Genomic DNA, 20254 nt, shown 5'->3' on the forward strand with positions numbered 1-20254 from the left:
AACTCTGGGGGTAGAACTCACTACTGGCAAAGAATAGGACATGGGCCATCCCTACCTTACCATTCATACAATTTTTTTAGCTGCTTAAAAAAGAAACAAGAATCTTGTTCTTAAATACCTGAAACTATGCAGCTGAAGGGATTTCTCCCGCTTTCCTGCTGACTTCCGTGTGATTTTGTTCACGCTCAGTTACTTTAAGGATCTCTTGATCCCGGAAAAAATGATTTAATTCTTCATCAGTCAAGTCTGCAACCAAGTTATAATAAAACTTGGTTGCTGGACTCTGTTTCTTGTGCTGACAGAGTTTGCTGAAACTTTGCTGATCGGTCTCCGACATTCGTGGAGGATAAACTGTTGAAACTCCTAATAAAAGATAAGGAAGTATTAAGTTCTGTCAGAAATGGAATGAGGAGGTGGAGCAGAATTACCCCTGCTTTCCTGCTATCCATCATTTTCCTACAATTGCAATCAGCTGTTGGCATTTCACACAGAAATACAGGAAAGAGACTGCTTGATAGTCCCCTTAAGGCAAAGACGCCTCTGAAAAATCGTGTTGGGCTGTGATTCCTGGGAGATGCTGCCTGCCTGCCTTACCGTTGTGATAGCTTCAGAAGCCCAGCTGTGTGTATATAGCCATCATGGTCTATATAGGAAGCACCCTCATATGTGTTGTTCAGTCCGCTTAGCCTGGTATTATCTGTACTGACCCACAAGTTCTCTTAAAGGTCTCAGGCAGTCTTTCCTGCTCCCTGATCCTTTTAGTGGGACATGGCAGGGATTAACCTTGGAAACTTCTACAGGTAAAGCACATCCATTTTGCTGCTTTGAGATTTTTGCAACATGCTTGCCAGCACCCTCCGTCCTGGAAATGGGTTGGAACAATGGTACCCATTGATCTTAATTAATGCCTCTTTGGTGCAACAGTCAAAGAAGGTGGCCCACTTATCATGTGTTTAAAAGAGATGCTTCCTCAAATGGTAAAAAGCACAGCACATAATTTTCTTGTACTTTATGTTGCATTTAATGTCCTTTTCCCTGATTGGTCTTTGAAAAGTGAACACGGCATTGATTTGCAGGTCTGAGGCATTTATCTATGAGGAAGTTGTGTTGTGGGTGGACAAGGGTGTTAATTGCAGGCAATACATGTTCTCTTTAACATCGTGGAGTTTGACCCCAAGGCAATCTAGAGTTATTGGTGATAAACAAAAATAAATCAGTGTATTTTGTGGCAGAAAGAAATGGCCCTACGTTTACTGATCAAAACCTGAAAGTATGCTGAAATAATTGTTGCTCCGCCCTCCAGATTACCTGTTAGCCATGCTGTTAGGTGTGCTGCCTTGCTTGTAAATTTCAGCTCAGATTTGCTCTGCGTTCTGGTGTAAGGATATGAAACCTGGAAGCAAATGCTAGAAATTTTCTCCTCCATGACCCCTGATTGCTTTTATTAGAGTATCTGCCGGCTCATGGTGCCCCTGCTGCTACCTGTCATTAGTGGATAAAGCATCCATTTTGCAGCAGGGACCCTGACAAGGAAAGGCTGTGCTTCAGTTGGTGCTGATTTGAGCATGGCTGATGAGCTACTTGGCCACTAAACGGATGCCGCGCCAAGGAAAGGAAAGCTTTCTAAGATTGGCTGGGGTGAGCTGCACACTCATTTCAAATGGGAAGGTTAATTGAGAGGAAAGAAATGGAGGGTTCTCTTATACACTCTCTGATATCGTTATGTGTTCAGGTTGTCACACACACACACACACACACACACGTATCCCTCTCTGATCTGCAGATCTGCAGCAGAGATGGGCTGGACCTATGATGCTGCAATCACATTTATGGGATTTAGCTATAATCCAGTTGTAAGGCTGCTCTGAATTCTCTATAAGACATGAAAACCTATTGGGTTGCTCAGCCGTTAACAGTGGAGCCAGACTATCACACCGATAGCTTGGGAAATGGATACCATCACTAAACTCACCAATCGGACCTGCTTCATTGGTTCAGCATCATCCTGCTCTTCCTTATTGCACTGGTTGGTCAGTGGGTTTTGAATTTGTGTCTCGTACTGGAACTTAGCTTGAAAAGAACTGCACTGTCTGAAATTTGGAAATGAAAAAAAAATCCTTTAGTTATCATGGTTTGCAAGGGAAACAAGATGTGGAAAAGATAACTGGGGGGTGGGGACCTCTGGTAACAGACAGTTTCTTACCCCTAAATTCCAAATATGCATGGCCACAAATGCACACCCTGGAAAAATGCATGTAAAACAAGCTGTACTCAATGGGGACATTCATAAAAATGCTTATATTAGGAAAAGTGTGTATCACAAAGTTCTGTACATGAGAATATACAGGTCCTGTAACCCCAATCTAGAGTTCTGACCAGACTAAAATCAAGAGACTATATTGCTTTGGAGATTTGATACATGGCCTTGATGTAAACTTGCTTGGGAACGGACAAAGCCAGTTCTTAGAAAGTTTATTTATGATAGTGATGGTGAAGGGATGCAAGAAACAAAGAAAACAATAAACAACCCCATCAAGAGAAAAACAGCCCACACCTTCTGGCTTTCCAGGCTCCCCAGAGAACCCCAGTGTTGTTCCATGGGCAATTAAATTCTTAGGCACCTTACCTGATGCTTTCTCCTAGGATGAAGGATGAAGTTTGAAGTCAGGCTAATATTGGATTTGTAGACCAAACTCTGGAGGCTCCCGGATGTTGATTGATAAGAGGGAGAAAGAGAAAGCAAGGGCAGATAACTCCCTTTTGTAAGAAAAGGGGAGGTCTTTCATGAGAAACCACAAGGAGAGCCCAGTTCAAATAGACAAATAACTTAATGGAAAAAGCTAAACCAAGAGAATAATCAGTAATAACCTCTAGTAGCAAGAAGTATAACCTCTACACATAAAAAACAAGTGGTTACATGCTAGATGGGAACAGTTCATAGGCCTTTGGCCTACTATGATCTTAGAACTGCAGAGCCGGAAGGGACCCTATGGATTATTGAGTCCCAGCCCCTGTCAAGGAGGAATCAAAATTTACCATTGATGATCTTTATTTCTTTGGCGTTTTATTCATTTTCCCCAATCCAAAGGGTTGAGGCCAGGTATACAATTTCTAATACTGTATTTCTCTTGCTTTGTTTGTAAATAAAATATGATAACATTTTGAGCATTGCACTGAACCATATTTTTTAAAGTTTAAATATACAAAGAAGCAAGACAAAATCCCAGTGGCTTAATCCTGGATTGTGTTTTTTAATGCTCTGAAGTATCCTGGGGTTGCAAATACTCAGGGTTTCTTCAAGCCCCCAAATCTGTTACATCTGTGTGATTGATTTTCTTACCAACCAACCACGATCTGTGTATTTTGATGCCGTGTATAAATATTTGCCAAGTTATCTCTCTCTCTTATGTCTGAGGAAGTGGAATTGTCCATGAAAGCTCACAGTAAAATATGACAGTTTGTCTTCAAGGTGCCATCATGTTTTTCCTCTCTCTTGTGTTTGTTCTTTTTATTTTTATTTTGTTTTTACTTATAAGGCTGGTACATTCCTCCTTCCATGACATGATAGTTGCATCTGTTGAATGTGAGGGGCAGGAATTTTTATCTATTTGTTTTGAAATATTTACCAAAATTTGCAAATCGCTTCACAATTTGGGATGGGACAAATGTGAGGTTTGAACAATTGGGCTGTAGTTGAAAGTGCCAAAGATACATTCAATCTAGAGTGGTCTGAGATGGGGAAAGATTTTATTTTATTTTGGAGCCTCATGGTGCAGTGGTTAAACTACTGTACTACAGTGAAGACTCTGCTGATGACCAGAGTTCAATCCTAGGCTAAGGCAGACTCAGCCTTTCGTCTTTCTGAGGGCAGTAAACTGAGTACCCAGCTTTGTTGGGGGAGGGCAATGTATAGTTTGTGTAATTAAATTGTAAAGCACTCAAAGAGAGCTTTAAGCACTATGGGGTGGTATATAAGCAGCACACTTTCCCCTTTGCTTTATTTTATTTTACAGTGGTGCCTCGCTAGACTATGATAATCCGTTCCACTGAAATCACTGTTTAGCGAATTCATCATCTAGTGAAAAGCATTTCCCCATTGGATTGCATTGAAACCTGTTTAATGCGTTCAAATGGGGAAGAATCGTCATTGTCTAGTGAAGATCGGCCATAGGAAAGCCGCTTTGCGAACCGCCGATCAGCTGTTTAAATAGCTGTCTTGTGAAGCTTGGGTCCCAAAAACACCCGTTTTGCGAGCGCGGAGGGAGCTGTCAAAATCGTCGTCTTGCAAAAATCGGTTTGCGAAGCAGGGACCAAACAGTGTCCAGCAAAATTCCCCCATAGGAATCACTGTTTTGTGAATCGCTATAGTGATCACAAAAAGTCAATGTCTAGCGAAAAAACTGTCATGCGGGGTAACTGTCTAGCGAGGCACCACTGTATATTTTGGACTAAAACTCAGAGAATATCCCAGTCAGCACTGGAGCAAACTGCTCTACTATGTACACCTACTGGATAGGTTATGCACTTCCTCTTTTCTTACATTGTTAATCAATTTTACAATCAGTGAGAAATTAATGGTCTTTGTCCTATCTCTATGCTTTATCTTCCTCCATTTCTGTCAGCACACTGCCCAGTAGATTTTAGTTGGTTCATTTGGGCCACTTTATTTTAAAGCTGTGAAAAGTGCTATGGCAGTTTAGTAGAGATCTGGATGCTGTGTGTTATCTTGAGAAGGAATACACTGCTCATGGCATAGATCTCAGGCCAGGCGTTTGCTTAATTGTGGCTTCCTGTGTGCCTTGTTTTGCTGCAGAAATGTGACGGATTTGTCTCTCCAGACGACTTCAGCATGCAAGCTGGCTTCTTTTTGTGCTACAAATGAATAACTGATAGATCGTTTTAGGAAGGTTCAACGGTTCAAACTAGCTATAATCTCCAGCACTGGTACTAAGGATTCCTGCCAAAATCCAAGGATTTGTGAACTGCCAAAAGAGCAATCTCTTCTGGAACAGAATATTAGTAGTCTTTGTGATTTTTTCCTGAGTTTTCTGGACAGCTATTGTTTATGAAGTTCCTAGGTTCTGGTTCCAGCCAATAACGATTGATTTGTCCAAGACTCTGTTTTGTGCTTCCTGCTACAACAGGTCTCTTGAACATGTTAGAATTAACTGCAGTGCCAAATATTCCCCTTTGAACGGACTTCCACACTATGGTTTAAATATTTTTGAAATTCACAGCTGTGAGAAGGTGTGCGACCATCCTGCTGCTTAGACTGCCTGCAAGTCCTCATACTTGCAGAAAAGATATGGGCCAGAGACCACAAACAGGTCTGTGTCACTTCATTACCTCAAAGGTACTAACGGCCATCTTTTCTTCAGAGTCCATTCATGCATTTCTATGGCATGGAAACAGAGGCCATGTTCTTCTCCAGAACATGGCCGAAGAATGCTGTGTGTTGTCTTTACGACAATGCTTTGTTTGTGGTCAAATAGACCAATATTGAAGTTTTTTTCTCTTTTCTGGAAATTAGGCCAGAATCCAGTTTGATGGCACTCTTTATTATTTATCTATTACTTTGATTTCTATACTACCAAAGCACTATCCTGGATGATTTAAGTACAGTTAAAATGAAGTAAATATAACATAAATAATGAAGACATAGTCTAAAAACATAAACAATGGTGCAACCAATTTTCGAAGAGAGGCAAGACTGGAGGTTAGGCATTCAACCGGGGTTGGCTTGAAAGGCCTCCCTGAAGAGTAAACCTCCTAAAGGAATACAGGGTCAAGCATAGCTCCTCTGGGAGCTGACTCCATAGTGTAAGTGCCACCACCAAGAAAGCCCTACTTCTAGTAGATGGCCTCTCTCCAGGTGACTACGTGAAGGAGCCTGGCTGAGAAGATCTGGTGGGTTGGGCAGATGACATTGGGGAAAGGCACTCTGGTAATGTGGTCCCAAACCCTGAAAGGCTTTATACGTGAGTATCAGAACCAGAGATGGGGATGAATATAAAAATGGATCATCTTTTTTGACAAAAAATAGCCAATTTGTTAAATATTTGTCCCTTCATACTGTGGGTTCCAGAGACCCCTATGAATACGTCCTTCGTATTACCAAACCCCCCCCCCCAAACCATTCTGACTACCAGCTACAAATCAGCTGATTGGTGGTGGATAGGCAGCCACCCACCCCCACAGTCAGCCACCCCCACAGCCTACGCCCACTCCTTCCTCTCTCTTTCTTACCCCCCACCCCCACTGACACCCCCTTACCTTAGTCACCGCTGCCGAGGTCTCCATCTAGCCTCCCAGCCATGGCGTGTAAAAAGGTAGACTGGTTGCCCTTTGCAAAGATGGCGGCTGCAGCTTCATTTAGGGTAGGGAAGCTGCAACCTCCATCTTTCCAAAGGGCAGCCTGGATTCCCTTAAGGCAGGCTAAGGGAACTTTTTTTAAAAAAAAAAATAACCCTCTACGAATCGACAAATAACTTTGTTACTTGTCACTTCATGGGGGCAACTTTGTGCTTTGGATAACTCACAAAGCGGGACGACTCGCCAAAATGATGAGTCGTCCCCATTTCTAGTCAGAACCTTGAACCTGTACTCGGGACACAACAGGTAACCAGTGGAGGCTGGCCAACACTAGATTGATGTGTTCCAATTTGCTCACACCAGCCACCAGTCTGGATGCCACATTCTTTTGCCCAACAGACGCTTGTACAATTAGTTTGATCTTTCCCAACCTTCTGGTAACTCCTCTCACAAGCTGACACCCCATTTGTTTCAGCAGGGCGACTCCACTTCTGTAGCGGCAAATGACAGATTTCGTGGAACTTCACAGCAGAGCCTTGTGCTGGAGTTTACGAGGACTCTGGCAAAACATTTTACCTTATGATTTTGTAGAGCATTTGTGCAAACATTGACAGTGTTTGAAGTAGATCATTCATACTGGGGTGGTTAGTTACATGTAGAGTCTGCAGACTGAGTAGGGCCTCGAGACAGGTTAGAGGATTTGCGGGCAGTTTTTCTTCAAGGTCACTTCATTGGTGTTAGTCCTCGTTTGAAGGCCAACCACAGGATGGGGTTTAATCTCTCCTTAGCACTCCTTGTTCAAAGCTGTCATTCGTTTCAACTCCTTTGGGCTCCTTCTCTACCCTAACCTTGTGTCGTTTGTATGTCTTTCTAGAAATATTCCGTCCTTCAGAAAAAAAGAAGAAGAGAAAACTTGTTTGTTTCTTGCGCTGTGTGAAGTATTCATTGTTTGGAACAGGGGCCATGCTTCTGTGCATTCAGCGACATCCGTCAATCCTTGCCAAATTAATTTTCTGTTTGCGGTAGGCCCATTAACTCCAATATAAAGCTTCCATCCCTTAGGCTGAGACGCCGCCCGCCCCACTTTCTGTGTTTTATCTTCTTTCACGTGGTGGTGCTGGAACAGGCAAAACAGAGAATAAATATCTCTGCTGTCATCCACAGACTAAGTTGGCTAAAACTGGGCAATGTTCCAACCTTATTGTTCCAGTGATGGGCAAGCTGTAAATACTTCACTTTCACCCGTTTGAGTTCATGAATTATTAGTTCCCAGCTTGTCTAGAAGAGTTAGGGTCAAAACTCTCCTTTTGAGCAGAATCACATTATCATCGGAATATGAGATCTTTGGGGTTGTTGTTTTTTAATTTTTTATTTATTTATTTTTTTGCAGGAACAGACTGATTGTAGCCATGAAAGGTATACAAAAATTATTCTGTGAGATTAATTTGTTAATTAAGCTGGGATGGAGGGCCGATTCCAGATGAAGAAGCATCCCAAAACTTCTGTTTCCATACAAGGCACAGAGAATAGCTGCTGCTCTTAATCATACATCCTCCAGCTTGTCACAGATGGAAATAGGGGGCTCTTATTTACTGGCAATACTGTCTTTTAGACCAAATAATCAATGTCTGTGTTGTCAGACTAAGCACCTTATTTCCAGAGGCATCAGGTGGAAGCCACATGGAAGGGCAGCAGGACAGAATCCCTTTCCCCTACAGTCTTCCCACATCACCCAAAATGGGTCCTGTGTCCTTCCCCTATCCCAAAACTCGTTTTTCCTTGCAGGTAATGGTCTCTTTAAATAGCTGATCACTGCAACAGAGTGCAACTATGGCCTTACATGGCAGAGCAAATCACCATTCTACAAGGCAATTCTAAACATGGGGACAGCCCAAAGAAACCGTTATGACTTTGAAACTAGGCTTCAGATCAGCACCAAGCTTGGCAAAGGAAGATTAGACAGTCTGATGTTGCTCTGGGTCAAATTTTGGGATGTTTGGTCAAACAGTTTTAAAGCTATGATTTTTATGTCTATGTACGTTGAAATATATTTGAAACATCTAACATTTTCATCTTGAACAGTGGTTTGCAATTTAATTATGCAATTTAATGATACATATTCCCCCACCCCACTGCCACAACAAGCTGGGTACTCAATTTAATGACTTCAGAATGATGGAAGGCTGAGTCAACCTTCTTTTTCTTCTTTTTCTTCTTCTTCTTCTTCTTCTTCTTCTTCTTCTTTGAGTTTTTGCATATATTAAACACAGATTTTGCTGGATGCAAATATTCTACTATGTAGCAATTTCAGCTTTTGTTCCCTGTCTTGCCATTTAATACATTTATAGGTTTCATAGTAGGCTTCAGGGCCGACTTGCAAGGTCAGCTGTAAAAATCCCACCACTATTCATTTCTCGATGATATTTGGGACTCAGTCTAAATTTATGAATGGACTCTGAAGAAAAGATGGCCGTTGGTACCTCTGAGGTAATGAAGTGACACAGACCTCCTGTTTGTGGTCTCTGGCCCATATCTACGACAGCTCATTCACATGTGCACATCATGGTGCTAAATATGCACATGTGAGCTGGACAGGAGTCTGATTTGCAGGCAGGATGTCTGTAAATTAATCGGATAACAAATGCCTTCACAGGTAGCACATTGATAAATATCAAATGCCTTGTGGGGTAAGAAAAAAAAAATCAGTGATTGAGTTTGAAGAATATCCAGAAAACAGCTCAGAACAGATATGATTCAGTGCGAAAAAAACCCGGAGCATGTGAAAACGTGTCATCTTGAGAGGATTGCTACCATCATAAATTAATGTTGAGTATCAGAAGGAAGCGCAGGAATGAAATGTGGCCTCTGCTGTGCTCAGGCCAATGGTGGGTCTTAGATCTAAACTTCTAAAGTATAAATATGCATGTCGTTTGGCTGTATGGGAACGCAGCAACCAATTTATACAGGGCCCCTCCTCAAGATATATACCGACTCCTCTCTTTTTACAGGCTCCATTCCTTCTTCATGGATGGTAGGATTATATTTTATTTATGCCATGGGCTGCTAGTTTAGTAACAAGGTGCAGGCCTTCAAAAAAAATTCTAGTGGCCAGGGAATGTGGCTCACACGGTCATATAGTGCTGCAGTTAATAAGGATATGTCAATAACCAGCAATCCCACAGCATAACCAGAATCTTCACACTGAAGCAATCATCTTCTTTTCAGAAACAAGAATAGTTCTCATTTATATGTGCTCTGTGGACTGCCTGTCTTTCTTCTCCTGCTTCTATGTTTTTATTTATTAATTTATTAAACATATAAGCAGCTTTCTTCTTTAAAAAAAGAAGAGGAAACGAAAACCCTCAAGGGATCAAAGAAAAATAAAATTCACATAGACACAAATATAATTAAAACATAAGATTGATTTAAAACATAATTGAAACACATGGGGCAAAACAACATTGCATAACTTAAGCTGGTGTAGAAGAAACAGCCTCAACACAGTGGTAGATTGCCATTAACTAGAGGGCATGATCCAATCCCACATGCAAATCATTGCTGTGTACAAATTGGTTGGCTTCTTGTGTGATCTAGAATCTGAGGAAGGGTTCACTAATAAGTGGCAATCTGCCATTGTAGTGACATCATTTCCCCATCACCTACCATATCTAGCCAAGAATGCCAGCAATTGGGACTCTAGCATATCTGGAAGGCCCCCTGTGGGGGGTGAGTGGTGTACAGTATTGCAACCTGAGGGAGCAGATGTAAGAGGTAAGAAGTGGGGGAAAGAGTCAGATTCAGAGTAATAGCACTGAATATGTCAAGTCTTTAGCCTGGAGGCCCATGAGAACAGCTACACTACCAAACCTTCAAGCAGTCTAATCTAAAGTATATTTGCAGTCTCTGAGCAGATCTATAGCTGGACCTCCATGTCTGCTATTTCCACCAAAAAGACAATGAAGTTGAAATCCCTTAGAAATTACTTGCTTCCCAGTCCTTGATTTCCCTGAACATCAAAGCAAATCCAACTGAACTCAGATTAGTCTCAGCAGCCACCCATTTTATAACAGCATACAGATATAGGTCGGCACCTAGGACCTTTTGGTGTGGGATTCCTCAGGGATCGTCACTCTCCCCAATGCTGTTTAATATCTATGCTAAGCCATTGGGGGAGGTCATCATGAGTTTTGGAGTAAGGTGTCATCAGTATGCTGATGACACACAATCTCTCTCTCTCGTCTGCCCTTCTGCAGTGCATGCCGTCCAGAGGCTGGAGTGTTGCCTCGTTGCACTACTGGAATGAACCAGGGCTAACAGGCTCAAACTGAACCCAGATAAAACAGAGATTATGCTCCTAGAGGGGCCCTCTGATGGTATTCCCCTCCAGTTTAGGGACCAAGTGCATAATTTAGGCATTCTTCTGGACCCGGCTCTTTCTTGGGAGTTCCAGATTGCTGCCATGTCCAGATCAGCCTTTAACCAGCTTAGGCTAATCACCCAACTTCACCCCTACCTAGAAGAAGACTCCCTCGGGACTTTGGTGCAGGCCCTGGTCATCTCCCGGATTGACTACTGCAATGCACTCTATTTGGGCTCCCCTTGAGCCTTATCTGGAGACTTCAGTGGGTTCAGAATGCGGCAGCCAGACTGGTGGCTGGTGCAAGTAAATTTGACCACATTACTCCAGTTCTGGCTTGTCTCCACTGGTTGCCCGTAGTGTCCCAGATCAGGTTCAAGGTTTTGACACTCACATACAAAGCAGGAGCTCCACAGTTTGGGATCATGTTACTTGTCAGAGTGTCTCTCCTTAATGTCATCTGCTGGACCCACAAGATCATCCCAGTTGAGGCTTCTCTGGGTGCCCCCCCCAAGGGAGGCCCATAAATCCTCTACAAGAGGTAGGGCTTCTTCACGGTGGCTCCAGCTTTATGGAACCAACTTCTGGAGGAGCTCCCCCTAGCCCCGTTCCCGTGGACTTTTAGGAAGCAATTAAATACATTGCTTTTCAGGGAGGCTTTCCACACCGACCCCAGTTGACCACCTCCCTTACCTTTTTTTCTCTCCTTTCCTCTTCTTCCCTCCCCTCTTTTCCTCCATCCACTCTGAGATTAGTCAGTGCCATCTGTTTTTTGTGGGGTTTTTTTAGAGTTATTGTTATCAGTTTTAAGACTTCTATTTTCATTTTTGTTTTCTATTTTACAAGTTGTAACCTGCCCAGAGTAGTGCTGTGACACTTATGGGAGTGGGGTACAAATTGAATGAATGAATGAATGAATGAATGAAGGAAGGAAGGAAGGAAGGAAGGAAGGAAGGAAGGAAGGAAGGAAGGAAGGAAGGAAGGAAGGAAGGAAGGAAGGAAGGAAGGAAGGAAGGAAGGAAGGAAGGCTCGTCTACTGTAACATGCTCTAGATGGAGATGCTGTTGAAGACTGTTCAGAAGCTTCAGCAGGAAGTATTGGAACACTTGTTGATTTGAGCCACCTTGGATTCTTTTGGAGAAACATGCAGTAAAAAGAATTTAATTTAAAAAAAATACATTGGTGGAAAATATTTCAATAATTCTCTGTCAGCTTCCAGGGGTATAGCCCTTAACAGCTTGAGAACAATATATTTTAAGGACCACTTATATGTCAAGAGTGTACGATCATATGCCTGCCAGGAAGCTAGAATAGGCTGGTGGACATGAGAGACGGGCTTTCCGCGGAGAACCCATACTTCAAGGAGCTCCTGGAAGTTATATTAGGAGGCCAGCTCTCAGGTTTTGGTCCTGTGATTCAGACGGGATATATTCTTTGTGTCTCTCAAGCTCTGAAACTTTGAATGGATGCTGCCAACCTTTCAGCCCTAGATTTTCGGGTTCCCATGGCTTCTGAACATGCTGTTTCAACATGCCCAGAAGCACTCCTCTATTTTTCTTTATCTGGTGTGGTCTAGAACTGCTGCTGCAAGAATGAATTCATTATGGAGTCTCTACGTTATCTGTCCATCACACACACACCCACACACACACCCTTTGGCATCTGTTGCTAAAAATTCCTGTGACAACATAAGAGTCTGCCCTTAGGCGTCAGGAAATTGCAGGGAATGAGATGATGTTGACACATCAGTCCTAGCTAACGTACCTACAAACCTGGTCCTTCTATGTTGCACCTGGCATTTGAGCGTGCCACCTGCACAATCCTGCTGAATGGTAAGCAGGTATTTATCATAGAGTAGATGCGTAGTCAGGTGGCCACCAGCCACCATTCCTGGCTCACCCAAAGTCTATTTTTTGTGTGCCAAATATAATTTTTGTTGCAGCAAAGAACTTTGCCCAATGTATTTAGAAGAATAAAACAAAGTGCACTTGTTGCAAGTTATAATTGTCTGTTTCTCTGAAAGTCAAAAATGATGTAGACAGAGACAGGTTTGGCCACCTCTCACTTTTTTTTCTATTATAAGCTTCTGATTTGTTTTGCTTTGGTGTTAAAGGTCGGCGTCTGGTTATTTAGTAGTGATCAGAGTAACATTGTGGAAAAAGCAATCCAGCCCAGGCGTACGGTGGAATTGCAATCTTGCTGTATATATTTGAGTTGTCACCTGGGGAAATCTAGAGTACAGCCTTCAGTAAAGATCAACCTATCCTCCTGGACTTACTCGCTAGTATAGATTGCATGCATCATTTTTATTAACTACCAAATGTGTCAACAAAGGCATGGCAACAAATGATCCATAATTCTATCTTTAATCACATTGAAATTTAAAAGGCAGATAAAATCACATGTGAGATATGAAATTTATAGTGGCTTTTGCATACACAACAATACGGTTTTATGTAACTTGCATGGAGTAGCCCGCTGAGAATCCCGATGGTTTCAGTGAGATATATCGGCAGCAGTTAACCTTTAATATATGCTTAACTCCTCAGGTTTTTCACAGTAAAGTTCTTAGAAGAGCACACCTCGCCAAACAGATCCAAACTATAACCAGTCACAGAGCACCATGGAGCCATTTGCAGAGGTGGACCCCTGCCATCCATCATGTTTTTATCGATGCCAGTTGTTTCAACCTCAGTCAGAGGAGTGTACATATATGTGTCGACAATTCAGGTCATTATAAGTTGAGGGTGGTAAACCCTGGAAGAGATGACAAGTAAGAGAGAACATTGTTCTTTTCCAGAACAGAGCATGGAGACAGCGCAAAGCAACAAAGATATGGAAAATAGCAACAAAGCCTGTCATGTGCAACTCATGTGCAGAAGACTTTTTAATGCCTTCTTTCATTTGTTCGTTCGTTCGTTCGTTCGTTCGTTCGTTTGTTCTTTCTTTCTTTCTTTCCTTTCTTTCTTTCTTTCTTTCTTTCTTTCTTTCTTTCTTTCTTTCTTTCTTTCTTTCTTTCTTTCTTTCTTTCTTTCGTCCATTCTTTCTTTCTTTCGTTCGTTCGTTCTTGGCCATAACTACCCAATTTTGGAATGGCTGTTCCAAAGGGTAGTTTCCTAATATGAAACACCTCCCCCACACAACCTTCGGTTTGCCTTGTGTGGAAACGCATGAAGGTCACACTATGTTTTCCTCTGTAGACAACAAGGAGGATTCTGTGCTGTCCGAGATTCTGAAACATAAAAAGTTTGTGTGGGGAGGGGTGGAATCAGATGTGGGGTGGGAAAATTGAACAACTGCTAAATCATGGTTCTACTCCCAAATCTTCCCCTCTTCAACTCTGCATAAAGGGAGGGGGGGCCTTCTGTAGACATGACATTGTCATCCTCCTCCACAGATTAGAGCACAAGATAATGGGCTCAAGTTAAAGGAAGCCAGATTTCAGTTGAATATCAGGAAAAACTTCCTAACTGTTAGAGTAGTACGACAGTGGAACCAGTTACCTCGGGGGTTGGTGAGTGCTCCAACACTGGAGGCTTTCAAGAAAAACTTGGATAATAACCTGGCAGATATGCTTTGATTGTATTCATGCATTGAGCAGGGGGTTGGACTTGATGGCCTTGTAGGCCCCCTCCAACTTCACTTTTCTATGATTCTATGATTCTCCCCTTGCTGTATGGATGTTCAGATGCAGACATGCAAAGTCCAATTATGTGTACATACACAAAACACCACAGGAGAAAAGTGATTCTGCATTATTTAAAGGGCAGACAGTAGGCATACCTGAGATGTATCACAGATGTGTATTTGAATATGTGCACAGGGAGGCTGCAGTCTCCACTCTACAGCCTTTCATTGTGAATGCCTGGAGGATAAAACATAATAGTAAGAGTCATATTGATGTTTTGTAAGGTTTGCATCACAGCAAGTTGTTCAAACTTTATGCCAAGTCCAAAAGGACTTAGGATGATGTTTAGAACAAGCTAGACACCACGTGCAGATTCACTCACAGCTCTCCTGTGTCATGTTCTGCCTATGAAGCTACATAAGCACATTCAGCATCTTTCAGAATTTTAAAGCTCTGTAAGATTTCACACCTCCAGTTGAGAGCCAGCCAGCCAGCTCTTTCTTCCCTTTCAAGATGGCTAGAATTTGTGCAAAATGTCTAAAGTGTCCTTTCTTTTTGAGAAGCAAAGCACACACACATGTAATACAAACACTGGAAGCACAGAATGACTAGATGATGTGTAAGAAAGAAGCAAATAACCCACCTAGTGCTTCAAATTCTTAAACAAAGCAACGGCTATCTTAGTTTGTGACAATTTGCACATATTTTGCAATTTTGTAGAAAAATAGCTAGTTTTGCACAAAATGTCATTCTTGTCTATATGAGAAGTCTGCAAAGAATGCCACGAAGTTCTTTGCCATCATCATCAAAGGAGGAAAATATTGCAATTCCTTGTCTCCACTTACGAGACTGAGGGAAGCAAAGATGTTTAAATTTCCCCCTATTTCATAAAGCCGAAATTTCTGTCCTTTAAACATTTGACTGGAATTTCCAGAGTATTACATTTGCATGGCACTGAATATGCTTTGCAAGTAGGATGGCCACGTGTCCTGATTTATATGGGACAGTTTTCTATTTGAAGGACTGTCAACTGTCATTTGTTTGTACGAGTTCTTTGCTTTGAGGTGGTCTACTCCAAAGCTGTTTTAAGGAGAACGTCTCATAAGAAGAAAAAGCAAAGGCCATCAACACTGAGTCAGCAAACTGAACAAGGAGACAGTTCAATAGATCATAATCTTCCCATCACTGGTGACATGATGGCATTTCTATTTAAATGATTTGATATGACCACAGTGACACATGCCCTAGTTACATCTCAGTTGGATTACTGCCTATGGAAAGTGTTTGGAAACTCCAGAGGGTCCAAAATGCTGCAGCCAGATTGTTAATTTGAGCTGGCTACAGGGAACATATAACACCCCTGCTATGGCAACTCCACTGGTTTCTGATTTCTGGGCACAACTCAAAGTGCTGATTTTAACCTATAAAGCCCTAAATGGCTTGGGTCCGAGCTATCCCAAAGACTGTATCTCTCTCTATGAGACTGCCTGGGCATTAAGATCATCTGGGGAGGCTTTTCTCTCGGTCCCGCCACCCTCACAGGTGCGCTTGGTGGGGATACAAGAGAGGGCCTTCTCTGTCGCTGCTGCTAGACTCTGGAACTCCCTCCCACAGGAGACCAGGCTGGGCCCCATCTTTGCTGTCCTTCCACAAGCAGGAAGAATACTTTCTCTTCAGGCAAGCTTTTCCTTACTGACTGATGGTCTGAGAGGGGTTTTATATGAACTGTGTTCTCTGTTGTTTTAAATGTGTTTTAATATTGATTTTATTTCCCATTTTAATATAATACTTGTTTAATTCTTTTTCAATATTTGTATACTTACTGTTTTTAGCTTTTAAACGCCATTTTTAATGATGTAAGCCGCCTGGGGTCCTTTTGGGGAGAAAGGCAGGATAGAAATATTTTAAACAAACAAACAATGGAATCTATGCTTAATTTTTGGACACATAACAAATGGTCATTCTCATGGGAAATGCCTTCAAGGGTTTGGTATTGTGGCATAAGCAGAGCAACTGCCTCTATATATCCTAAACCCAGGCTTAGTTGAGAGTCAACTTCCCTTGAAGGAAGGATATCGTTTCTTCAATATTATTTTTGCTTACGTTAAAAGGATTTCTGGGGATGTTATCTTTCTTTCTTACTTACGAGTTATGAACTCTACCTTCTCCCCCCCGCTCGACATCCCTATGTTTTGATTTACAATGAGCTTGTTCATAAACTGAACTCTACGAACACACACAGAGAAAACTTCAATCATTTCAGAGACCTGCAGTGCCTCTAAATGTTGTGATGCTGTCATGGTAACAAGCAGATCCCTATGAGGGAGGAGGGCAGGCTAAAGTTTTGGATCAGGCTGACTGGGAGAGAAAAGACATCGGCCAATTTCTCTTGAAATCCAAAAGGCCGAGGTCTGGGGTGGAAATCGCGCTGACTCCCCCATGCACTTGTTCTGTTTAGCTGCCTTTTCTGAAATTATTTAACAGCCACCTCACCGGCTGTGACTGTTAGAAAGCTCGAGATAAGCAAGAGCAGAAGAAAGACTCAGCCAGACTCATTAAAGTGTTCCCTGTGAACTGCAAAGCTGTCGACATTTCTAATAATTTGGGTGTGTTGGAAACAACCAGCACTGGAACTGCTAAGCTGGCAGAAAGGAAGGGAGCAGGTAAAAAAATGAAGAATATACAAAGTGAGGCACAGAGTCTGAAATAGGAAATTTACCAAAATTTGGGGAAAGGAGAGGTGGATAGATAAAGGAGGCAGACATCTGGAAGATTTAGACCACCTTTTAGATTTCAACCGACAACCAAGATACATATATCCTTCCAAGGAAATCTGTTTTGGTTAGTTTTCAATGCCTTGTAATCACGTATCAGGGCTTCCTCAAACACAGGTCAGATGGCAGCCACCCTTATTTGAATACAAAAAGCTGTATTCAGCCACTCTGAAAAGACATGTCCTCCACATGAGACATGAGGGGTGTGCTAGTCCACCCCTTTCATTGTCACTTTAATCATCTGATAAGAACACTCCGAAGAAGGGGAAGGGGTTACGTCTAATGCAGTCTACCAACAGATCCAAAAGACGAACCGGCCAGGGTCCTGGCTCATGCAGAAAGCCCACTCTCCCCCATTTCTGCACTGTTGAAGGGATGATGGTGTGGGTGGGGCTAGCACACTCCCTTCATCATGTGGGAAGGAGACGTGCTGTGCAGAATAACTGCATAGGGCTGGGCAAATTATGAGAATGTTTGGAGTCCTGCTGCTTCAGGCCAATTGTCGAATGCAGGAGCAAACGATGGTTTTCCACATGTTGTTGGACTGCACCTCTCATGATCCCAGCTAGGGCTTAAGGGAAATGCAGTCCCTCAACATCAGGAGAAATGCAAATTGACCACCCCCTGTCTTTCTAATCAAGGATCTTGTTCTCCACACTGGCACGTCACAGTTTTCCTTCTAAAGCCTCGGATCTCACTATAAATTGTAAATTAGACTTGCCCCTCCATTTCCAGAACACACCAAAAGGAGACAATGCCCATTGACCATGCCTCTAAAGTTGGTGTCACTCTTGGCCGTATTTCCTGATGTGCTGCACATGCATACGGTGAGTGCATATGCTTATGTCTGTAGTGTGACTAGGGACCCTACTTGATTGAGGGCGTATTAGAACATAGCCAGTGTCTGTCATCCTGCACTGATCATACTCCTGCTGCACACTCATTCATCCTGACCATTCTCATGCACTGGACGACAAAGGGTTGTGTGCCAACCAGATTGTCCTGCAATCTGTAAGCTACACTTCTGTGCCCAGGGATGGCACTATCTCTTTGCCAATGAAAAAAAGGATGGCTCAGTTGCCAGTCCAGTGTGTGGAGTAGGGTAAGGTTGTAAGAACAATCATACTGGATGAGAACAGAGGCCTATTCAGTCTATTCCCATAGTAGCTAACGAGTTGCTGGTTCGAAGCCCACAAACAAGACACACAACACCCTCTCCCTGGTGCTCCTTAGCATCATGCTTTTGATACTGAAGGGCAGGGCCAGTCCTGCCATTAAGCAAAGTAAAGGAACTGTCTTACATGATAGGGGCTGTCTTACATAATGGGGTGCCTTCCCTTTGAATCCCCAGATTATTCTTCTCTGCTGAATTTGTGTGTGTCACACAACCTTCTCTACCCCCTTCACCTGGCCAAAGTGTTAAACTTAGTGGAAGACAATCTCATTGCTGGCACTTGGCTGGCAGCCCAGTGAGCGTCCAGGTGCAGAATAGGGAGGGAGCACCATTTTGCACCTCAGGCGGTACGTTATCTTGAACCAGCCTTGTTTCTCCTCAGGCAACAACAACGACAAAATTATTTCAGTGGAAGTCTACAAAATAAAATCCATTACAAATTTAAACACATCCCACATCTATTGAATTTGTTACAGTATTCCATTTGTTACAGTTTGCAAGATTCCCTTGCTTGTAAAGGTATATTTTGATAAGTTTATATTTTCTGTGAAAAAGGCAACACTACAAGCACATAACTAAGTCAAGTAAAACGATTCAAAGCAAAAACGTTAGAAAATGTTATATTTCCCCCTGGGCCTGACTCTAGCTATCCTATATATCAACTTCAATCCATTTATTTTTTATGAAGGTGCTGTTTATAAATCAAGACAAAAGATAGAAAGAAGGAGGATTTTTTATGAAGGTGCTGTTTATAAATCAAGACAAAAGATAGAAAGAAGGAGGATAGCTAAAATGTATTTTTGAAAATGATGCAAGGTTAAGATTGAAAGTAGGAATGGGCAACCTAGGGTCCTGTGGATAGGATTAGGTTGGGACCCGCATTATCCCCCATCATCAACCAAGGGCTGAGGGGAACGCCAATCCCAGAAGAAATGGAGGTACATGTAGCCCACCCTTGATTGTTAGAGAAGCACTCAAGTTTAATATTTAAACAACGTCAGAGGGAGTGGTGGGGAGAGAAACAGAGATTTACATGAACAGATTGTGGAGAAATTACTTTTCAGAGGGGCTGTGCTCCCATAATTCCTCAGCTGGAAAGGCCTCTGGCCGTGTCTGCTAGCAAATTTTGGGAGTTGTAGTCCAAAATAACAATGTCTACAAGCTCTGATGGTGGTGAGGCTTCTTGGTAAATGACAGGCAGCCGCCAGACGATAGTAATTAATTGGCTTTGTTTTTCCTCCACCTTTTGTTCTTGGGAGTAAGGAAAGTCGTATCTAACTTCAGAACAAGAATTTCTGAGCAGAGAGTGCAACTGAAAGCCCCACTCAATGGTGCTCTCTGGCAACATCTCTCATAAAGCTCAACAAGCCGGAGGTGGCATTTATGTGTAACAGAGTATATTCACCGCTGTAGCTGAATCTCCAGCGAGCCATTCTGTTCAGCAGCAGTATAAATTGATTTCCCTGTCCACACATTGCTTTGGAACAAATACTTCGGAAACGAAAGGATAGCCCAACTTCTGGTCTGCAGCCACTGCCCAACAGCCACTCTGCTCATAATGTTCAGCTTTCTGATTAGGAAAAAAAAAACTCAGACCCCAGCCAGCTGCCCTGTCTGTATTCTTATGCCGCAGTACCACTTGGTTTGCATAAACTCTGAGGCAAGTAATTTATAGATGTATTTATAATTATACCTTTATAAATGCAAGGATATAAGTGGGTTGTTCATTCTGAAGCTGGAGGTTACAGTTGGGTGGTGTGCACACCAAACAACAGCAGCAGCAACCCTACTCCGTCTGTTGTTGTTACGTGTCATCAAGTCGCCTCGGATTTATAGTGACCCTATGAATGAGTAATCCTCAGCAGCCCTGCTCTGCTCTTGCAAACTTAAGCATGTGGTCTCCTTTGGGGTGTCAGTACATCTCACATTCGGCCTTCCTCTTTTCCTGCTGTTTTCTGCCTTTCCTGGCACTATTGTCTTTTTCAGAGAATCCTGCCTTCTCATGAGGT

The 20254-nt window shown here is 42.5% G+C and overlaps 3 long non-coding RNA genes across 3 annotated transcripts in view; 1 reads left to right on the plus strand and 2 right to left on the minus strand.

The window, feature by feature from the left end:
* The window catches only part of LOC140701711 (uncharacterized), a 135249-nt gene extending 134775 nt beyond the window's left edge, over positions 1-474 (minus strand). The window contains exon 1 of the long non-coding RNA XR_012080658.2: positions 119-474. This is a non-coding gene — a long non-coding RNA (uncharacterized LOC140701711). The remainder of the gene's footprint in view (positions 1-118) is intronic.
* A 199-nt stretch (positions 475-673) lies between these two features.
* Positions 674-13566, plus strand: LOC144589301 (uncharacterized). Its single transcript, XR_013545353.1, has 2 exons — positions 674-800; positions 13219-13566. It is a non-coding gene; the product is annotated as an uncharacterized LOC144589301 (long non-coding RNA).
* Positions 4865-18694, minus strand: LOC144589300 (uncharacterized). The gene is made up of 3 exons (XR_013545352.1): positions 16121-18694; positions 14453-14534; positions 4865-13426 (listed from the first exon to the last, which is right to left on the minus strand). It is a non-coding gene; the product is annotated as an uncharacterized LOC144589300 (long non-coding RNA).
* Between the last annotated feature and the right edge of the window lie 1560 nt (positions 18695-20254).

Source organism: Pogona vitticeps, chromosome 1 (genome assembly GCF_051106095.1).
Source record: "Pogona vitticeps strain Pit_001003342236 chromosome 1, PviZW2.1, whole genome shotgun sequence".
NCBI lineage: Eukaryota > Metazoa > Chordata > Lepidosauria > Squamata > Agamidae > Pogona > Pogona vitticeps.